The sequence below is a fragment of the Limulus polyphemus genome, unplaced genomic scaffold (genome assembly GCF_000517525.1).
Source record: "Limulus polyphemus unplaced genomic scaffold, Limulus_polyphemus-2.1.2 Scaffold4046, whole genome shotgun sequence".
Lineage (NCBI taxonomy): Eukaryota > Metazoa > Arthropoda > Merostomata > Xiphosura > Limulidae > Limulus > Limulus polyphemus.
The window spans coordinates 23,556-31,382 of record NW_013669656.1 but is presented as its reverse complement, the minus strand read 5'-3'; the positions used below and the strand labels follow the sequence as shown (position 1 = coordinate 31,382).

At 36.2% G+C, this 7,827-nt stretch overlaps 1 protein-coding gene across 1 annotated transcript in view; it reads left to right on the top strand.

Annotated features, from left to right (window-relative positions):
• Positions 1-7,827, top strand: part of LOC106470505 — a 26,722-nt gene that overhangs the window by 12,281 nt on the left and 6,614 nt on the right. The gene's annotated exons all lie outside the window — the stretch shown is intronic.

Here is a 7,827-nt window from a genome sequence, read left to right as displayed (position 1 = left end):
GTTTCCATTTTTTTTTTATCCCACTTCTGACACCAATTTGTTACGTCTCCGTTTGTTAATTAACTTTCCGTAACTTCGTTCCGACGAAACTTAAGCGACACAACTCCTTTCTTAATAAAACTAGTTTATTCTTTCCGAATATAACTCTGCTATACACTTAATCTCAATATTCACGCTAAAACAAACAGTATCACGAACGAACGTTAACTTCAACAATACTCTGTGACTGCAGTTCAATTACTCACTGTCTACACACACATTACCTTCCCTTACCGCGTCACGTTTTCCCCTCTTATATATATACCAGTCTACCCTACTAGTAAATACTAGACCATTCGCCAAGATACGGGATGGTTCTAGAAACAAGAGAGCGTGAGAATTGTCACGTGATCTCGATGACGCAACATTACTGTCCCGACAATCGCTAATGTCAGATATCATATATTTATACCACTGATCTTAGGCAACATTATGTTGTTGCCTCCCATTTTAATGGTATTGCATTTCTTCTGTGCGTTTCACTAACCTAAGAACTACATGCTGTTTTTTATTTGTTTATAATTAGAAAGAATGCTACAGAAAAAGCTTGATGCAAGTTTTCAGTCCAGCTGGCAACTGTACAAATAGGGTGCGTTACTTGCTATACAGAGTTGACAATTTAAACTGACGTTAGTAAGCTGCTGGTTGATAAAAGGTTTTGACTAGAGATACTGAACTTCGAAGTCTATTTTATCCCAATAAGGAAGTCCCTCCCTGAAATAAAACTTAACTGGTGTGTAAGTGTTTGTGTCTCATCAGATTTGATGAACCGTCTGTTAATACGGTATTGTATTATTCACGTGTTATCTGATGAACCATCTGTTGTATTATTCACGTGTTATCTGATGAACCATCTGTTGTATTATTCACGTGTTATCTGATGAACCACCTGTTGTATTATTCACGTGTTATCTGATGAACCACCTGTTGTATTATTCACGCATTATCTGATGAACCGTCTATTGTATTATTCACGTGTTATCTGATGAACCGTCTGTTGTACTATTCACGCGTTATCTGATGAACCGTCTGTTGTATTATTCACGTGTTATCTGATGAACCGTCTGTTGTATTATTCACGCGTTATCTGATGAGTCGTCTGTTGTATTATTCACGCGTTATCTAATGAACCATCTGTTGTATCATTCACGTGCTATCTGATGAACCATCTGTTGTATTATTCACGTGTTATCGGATGAACCGTCTGTTGTATTATTCACGCGTTATCTGATGAACCATCTGTTGTATTATTCACGTGTTATCTGATGAACCGTCTGTTGTATTATTCACGCGTTATCTGATGAGCCGTCTGTTAATACGGAATTGTATTATTCACGCGTTATCTGATGAACCATCTGTTGTATTATTCATCAGAATCATGAAGATGACTCAGTCTGTGTGTTGAATACACAAACAAACCTGCCTATGTGCAGTACGAAGTGCTGTGTGTTGAATACACAAACAAACCTGGCTATGTGCAGTACGAAGTGCTGTGTGTTGAATACACAAACAAACCTGGCTATGTGCAGTACGAAGTGCTGTGTGTTGGATACACAAACAAACCTGGCTATGTGCAGTACGAAGTGATGCGTGTTGGATACACAAACAAACCTGGCTATGTGCAGTACGAAGTGCTGTGTGTTGAATACACAAACAAACCTGGCTATGTGCAGTACGAAGTGCTGTGTGTTGAATACACAACAAACCTGGCTATGTGCAGTACGAAGTGCTGTGTGTTGAATACACAAACAAACTGGCTATGTGCAGTACGAAGTGATGCGTGTTGGATACACAAACAAACCTGGCTATGTGCAGTACGAAGTGAAACAAGTATAAAAATAGATCGATTAAAGGAGAAACTTTTTTTCATGTTCCTCATGACGCATTTTCAAAAGTTCTTGCACAAACACGTAAGAAAAAATGGGCTTATTCCATTTTAAAATAACGTATACATCTAAGGTGGACTAGAATAACTTTACCGGGAAATCTGTGTTTATCTGTCTTTAAAGGTTATTAAGTTGTGTGGTGTACGTAATGCTCAGGTTACCATTTCAGATAATAAAAAAAAACAATTACAATAGATCTCTGACTGACAATAGCCTTCCCTACTCCGCTCCCCCTTTGCTCAGTAGTAAGTTTCAGACTTTGATGCATACATAGCTCATTATATAACTTAACAGCAAACCAACCCATGTCTGAAAATGTTTTTAATCTAGGTCAATATATTAAGAGAAAATGGTTATAAATAGTGGCAGAATAGAACAAAATAGGTTAGTTGAAATACTACTATTCACTCTCCTGACTCGACACCAGTATTTTCTAAAGTGCTGTACGTGTGATAATATGTTCAATAAATAGCACAGTTTCTTCTTAATTTCAGAAATTAATGGCGATTTGTTCTGGGGACGAGAATATTTTGCCTTTTACCTCCGTGTAATACTCTTCCCCCACGACCTGAAATCGTTCGCTTAAAAAGAAAGCGGAGAAGTGTAGAGGTTAATATTGTAACTTTGGTTTCATTATTACGAATAGGCAATGTGAGAAACAGATATGCTGTTGGAGGAGGTGTTAATTTAAACATGATATGTTTAAGGATTAATGAAAATACGAATGCTGAAATACCAAAGAGTTTCTAAAACTAAGTCAGTGATTAATAATTTGTAAACTAGTGTGGCATGGCCTAAGAGATAGGGGTGCCTGACTCGGGTTCGAATCCCCATCACCGAACATGATACCCGTTTCATCCACGGGGGTGTTATAATATGAGGGCTAATCCAACTATTCATTGGTAAAAGACTAGTCCAAGAGTTGGTGGTGGGTGTTATTGGCTAGCCCTCCTTTGTATAGTTTTTCGCGAAATTCAAACCAACTTATAAACTTTTAAATGTAAGACGTTCCAAACTGAATACGGAAAAATAATCTTACCTTTTACGTCTTTGTTTCTAGAAGTTAACCCCATTTTACCTTTTGTTTTACTGTGAACACTTTAGAAAGATATTTACTTCATAGTGTGGTTTGGTTTTGCTGAAAAATGATGACGTAAGTACTTAGGGGAGATTGTTTTATCACCTTAAACTTGTGTACTTCTAAGAAATAACACAACTCTTTTCATTGTGAGCACTTCGGGGACACTTTTAGAAGGTGGTTTTATCTTATGAGGGATGATGCCAGGTGGTTTTATCTTCTGTGAGATGATGCCCCCTTTTTAGTGGGCAGCTCTTGACTTGTTCGTCACAAATATTTTATTTTTCCATGGACTTGTGGGATCAGTTTGGTGGAAGAATGGAATTTTTTGGAATGGATGGTTTACATTTAAATAGGATAAGGGCTAGCTTGTTTACAAGGGCTATTAACTCAGCTGTAAGGGAAGTTTGAAACTAGGACTAGAAAATGGTGAAGGCCAGGGTAAACTAAATGCAAAAAGAATAAAAGACGGAGTTAGAACTTTGGAAGTATAAGTATTGTATAGTCTTAATAAATATATTGTTTTGGTTTTGTTTGTTTTGAATTTCACGCAAAGGTACACGAGGGCTATCTGCGTTAGCTGTCGCTAACTTAGCAGTGATAGACTAGATCACCGCCAACTCTTAGGCTACTCTTTTACCAACGAATAGTTAAATTGACTGTCACATTATAACGTCCCCATGGCTGAAAGGGCGAGCATGTTTGATGATGTGATTCAAACCCACAACCCGTAGATTGTGAGTCGAGTGCCCCAACTACCAATGTAATTTTGAGGAAGTTAATATTATTCTCCTGTCACCCCCCCCCCCCAGTGGCACAGCGGTATGTCTGCGGACTTACAACGCTAGAATCCGTGTTTCGATACCCATGGTGGGCAGAGCACAGATAGTCCATTGTGTAGCTTTGTGTTTAGTTACAAACAAACAAATGCATTATTCTCCTACTTTGTACGACAAAATGGAAGAAATACGACGTTCTATAATTATGTCATCTGATTTATTTATAACATCACTTTTTTGTTGCTTGCAAACGTTTCGTCTCTGTTGTACAGACGGTGACAGTAGTAACAAGTAAAGTTCTGAGATTATTGGAGTAACTTATAACATCCATTAGTCCGATTAAACATTGCCATCTGTTACTTGATGGTTGTTACTATACCTTTAAGTAATAATAATCCTGGAAAATTTTAAGTTATTGGCAGTAGAGTTTTTTTCTTTTTTTAGCTGAGCAATTTTTTCATCAGTTTCTGAAAGAAAGGAAAATAATATGAGTTAACATTTCTCGTATTGTCGATTTGCTGTTACAAGCTGGGATTTCAATCAATAATGTGTTTCTAAAGCAAATTGACTCGAGAACATGAAGCAATCAAACATCGTGTAGCCTTTTTTATCCGTTTTATCAAGGTTTGTTTGTTTGTAGTTATGCACAAACTACACACAATGGGCTATCTGTGCTTTGCCAACCACGGGTATCGAAACCCGGTTTTTAGCGTTGTAAGTCCACAGACATACCGCTGTGCCACTGGGGGGAATAAATATTAGTAAATGAAGGAATGTAATTATATCAGCAACACCCTATATTCCTTTAAATCTTCGCTATAAAAATGATATAAAAATCAACAGTAAATACATTTAAAGATAAAATGTTTCGCAGTCCGACTGTTATTTACTGAAAAGTACTGTTCTCAGAAAAGTTTGCTGGAAAACAAATGATTTGTTTATAATGATGCAAAAAGTAGCCAACCGAGTTAGACTTTAATAACTAAATCTACTGTTTAAAATACACAATAATATATATTTATCATTACTTTATAAAAGAGGTCACAAATATTAGATAACCAGTTTTCTGCTTGCCAGTTATAATGAAGCAAGTTTTTTTTTACAATGATCTGTCCAATGTAGTAGAAAATAAAACAATAAAGGTGAAAATATGTAAAATTAATTTGTATATGTCTTAACTAATGCTTTTACCACAAATTAAAAGTGGGCGAATTTCTATATCAGCGAAAAATGTTTCCAAATTAATAGTTTAGTCATCGCCATAATGGGAACGTTTCAATGCCTTACACAACTGATATGTAGTCGTTTTCAAAGTTTACCACAAATTAAAATTGGGCGAATTTCTATATCAGCGAAAAATGTTTCCAAATTAATAGTTTAGTCATCGCCATAATGGGAACGTTCCAATGCCTTACACAACTGATGTTTTCAAAGTTATCGAGTTGGCTTACGTACGTGTCTTTAGGCTTCTAATTAAGAGTGACTTAATTTCTGTTGTCACATTCATGTTTAATTTTCAAGCTACAATCAAACTGCTCAATTCAGTTTTAAGCTAAAACAACAACGACAGTCTCGAAGATGATTTTTACACACTGGCATTTTTATTCGTTGTTTTCTGTCCATAAATAAGACACTGTGGGAAATATTTGAAAACAATTACAATTTTAACACAAAACTGCTACTTCCAGTTTGCAAAGAGTGACGACGAAGAGTGAGCAATGTGATAGATCTTATACCTAATCGTTTTCTTTTGGTGTTTTCTCGTTCTTTTTGAACAGAACCCTAATTCTAATAAACTGATGACATGGTTTATGATCAAACTTTGCAAAACCGCTGCTGCCAAATTTACACAAATGTGTAATCATCACAGTCATTACAGTGGAGTTCATAAGTTTCCACACCGTATATAAGCAGAATATTCTTCTTTCGTGAGACATATTAGAGAAAATGATAGTACATTAAAGTTCAAAATCGTTACATTTCAGTAATCTTTTAGTTTCTTTAAATCTTTAACTGTTTTTACTTTTCGGAGAACTTAATGGTGACGTACTAAAGGAGATTATTCTAAGTGTCCTGATCATCACTTACTTAATTCTAGTTATTTCTAAATTTGATCATTAACTACAAATTCACATACTCTTGTCTTCACTTTTCAGCAGTGTGTTTGATAAGTTTCTACTTCTACTTTAAAAAATATATATTAAGTCGTTGCTGTGTCTTTTCAAGACACTTAAGGCCGGTGCCTTCAAACATCAGTTTCAAGTGGCACAATAGAAGTTAAATCCTTGCTGTGTCTTTTCAAGGTACTTAGGGCCGGTGCCTTCGAATTCCAGTTTCAAATGGCACAATATAACTTAATTCCTTTCTATGTATTTTCAAGGAACTTAGGGATGGTGCCTCCACATTATGGTTTCAATTGGCACAATAGAAGTTAAATCCTTGCAGTGTCTTTTCAAGGCACTTAGGGCCAATGCTTTCGAACAACTGTTTCAAGTGGCATAAGCAGATAAGAATGGATACAATATGGAATATTTAACTAAAACCAATTTCTCAAAGGAGCTCTATATTGTTTTGAAAAATTGATAACAACTCACATAAGCAGAGTACCTTGTATTAAACCCAATGATTGGAATTTTTTTTTTTTGTTGTTGTTGTTTTCCATGAAATTTGTTAAGACTTGAATATCTGTTCTTAACATAGTTTTGTAAAAACTATTCATTGGAAAAGAAATCACAGCAGAGATTGTACAATTTTGTTTTGGTATTCACTTACTTCCATAATCTTTCTAACCAATCAGAATGTTTAATCTCACCATTGTAAGTCACCTTTCTAACCAATCAGAATGTTTAATCTCACCATTGTAAGTCACCTTTCTAACCAATCAGGATGTTTAATCTCACCATTGTAAGTCACTCTTCTAACCAATCAAGATGTTTAATCTCACCATTGTAAATCACCTTTCTAACCAAATAGGATGTGTAATCTCACCATTGTAAATCACTTTTTTAACCAATCAGGATGTTTAATCTCACCATTGTAAGTCACTTTTCTAACCAATCAGGATGTTTAATCTCACCATTGTAAGTCACTTTTCTAACCAATCAGGATTTCTAATCTCACCATTGTAAGTCGCTATTCTAATCAATCAGTTGTTACTATAAACATGATTGTGAAAGTTTTGTATTCAATGTTTCTAGATGAAACTGGAACATTACTTGGATTATGTTTGTTTGTTTGGTTGCAGTTAAGTACAAAACTACACAATGGACTGTCTGTGCTCTGCCCACCACGGTTATCGAAACCCGGTTTCTAGCGTTGTAAGTCCGGAGACATACCACTGTGCTACTGGATTATGAGTTAGGATTGATGCTTCAATGTGGCCCAACTACCAACTAAATTGGACTTAATCATCTTGAGTATATAGGTCATTTAACCCTCATGTTACCAACTTGTTTATTTACCGTTCAATGCCGGTGAGGTTTACTTCTTACACAATATTGAAGACTCGCAATATGAGGGTTGTGGGTTCGAACCCCCGTACCACCAAACATGTCGCCCTTTCAGCCGTGGGGGCATTATAATGTGACGTCCAATCCCACTATTCGTTGGTAAAAGAGAAGCCCAAGAGTTGGCGGTCGGTGGTCATGACTAGCTGCCTTCCCTCTAGCCTGTCACTGGAAACGGCTAGCGCAGATAGCCCTGGTGTCGCTTTGCGCAAAATTCAAACCAAACATCATATATTTATTTGCTAAACACTAACTTTAAAGAACTGACCAAAACGTTTAGATACATAGAATACAAAAGATAAATAGAAAACCTCAGTATAATTAATGGAATCAGTTACAATGTTTTTGTTTAATTTGTTTTTTGTGTCACTCATATGCACTTAGAATCATGAAACTGAATATTGTTTAAAGACAGTATATATGGCATCCCCCCCCCCCCAGTGGCACACAGCAATAAGTCTGCGGACTGACAACGCTAGAATCCGGGTTTCGATACCCGTGGTGGGCAGAGCACGGATAGCCCGTTGTGTTGCTTTGTG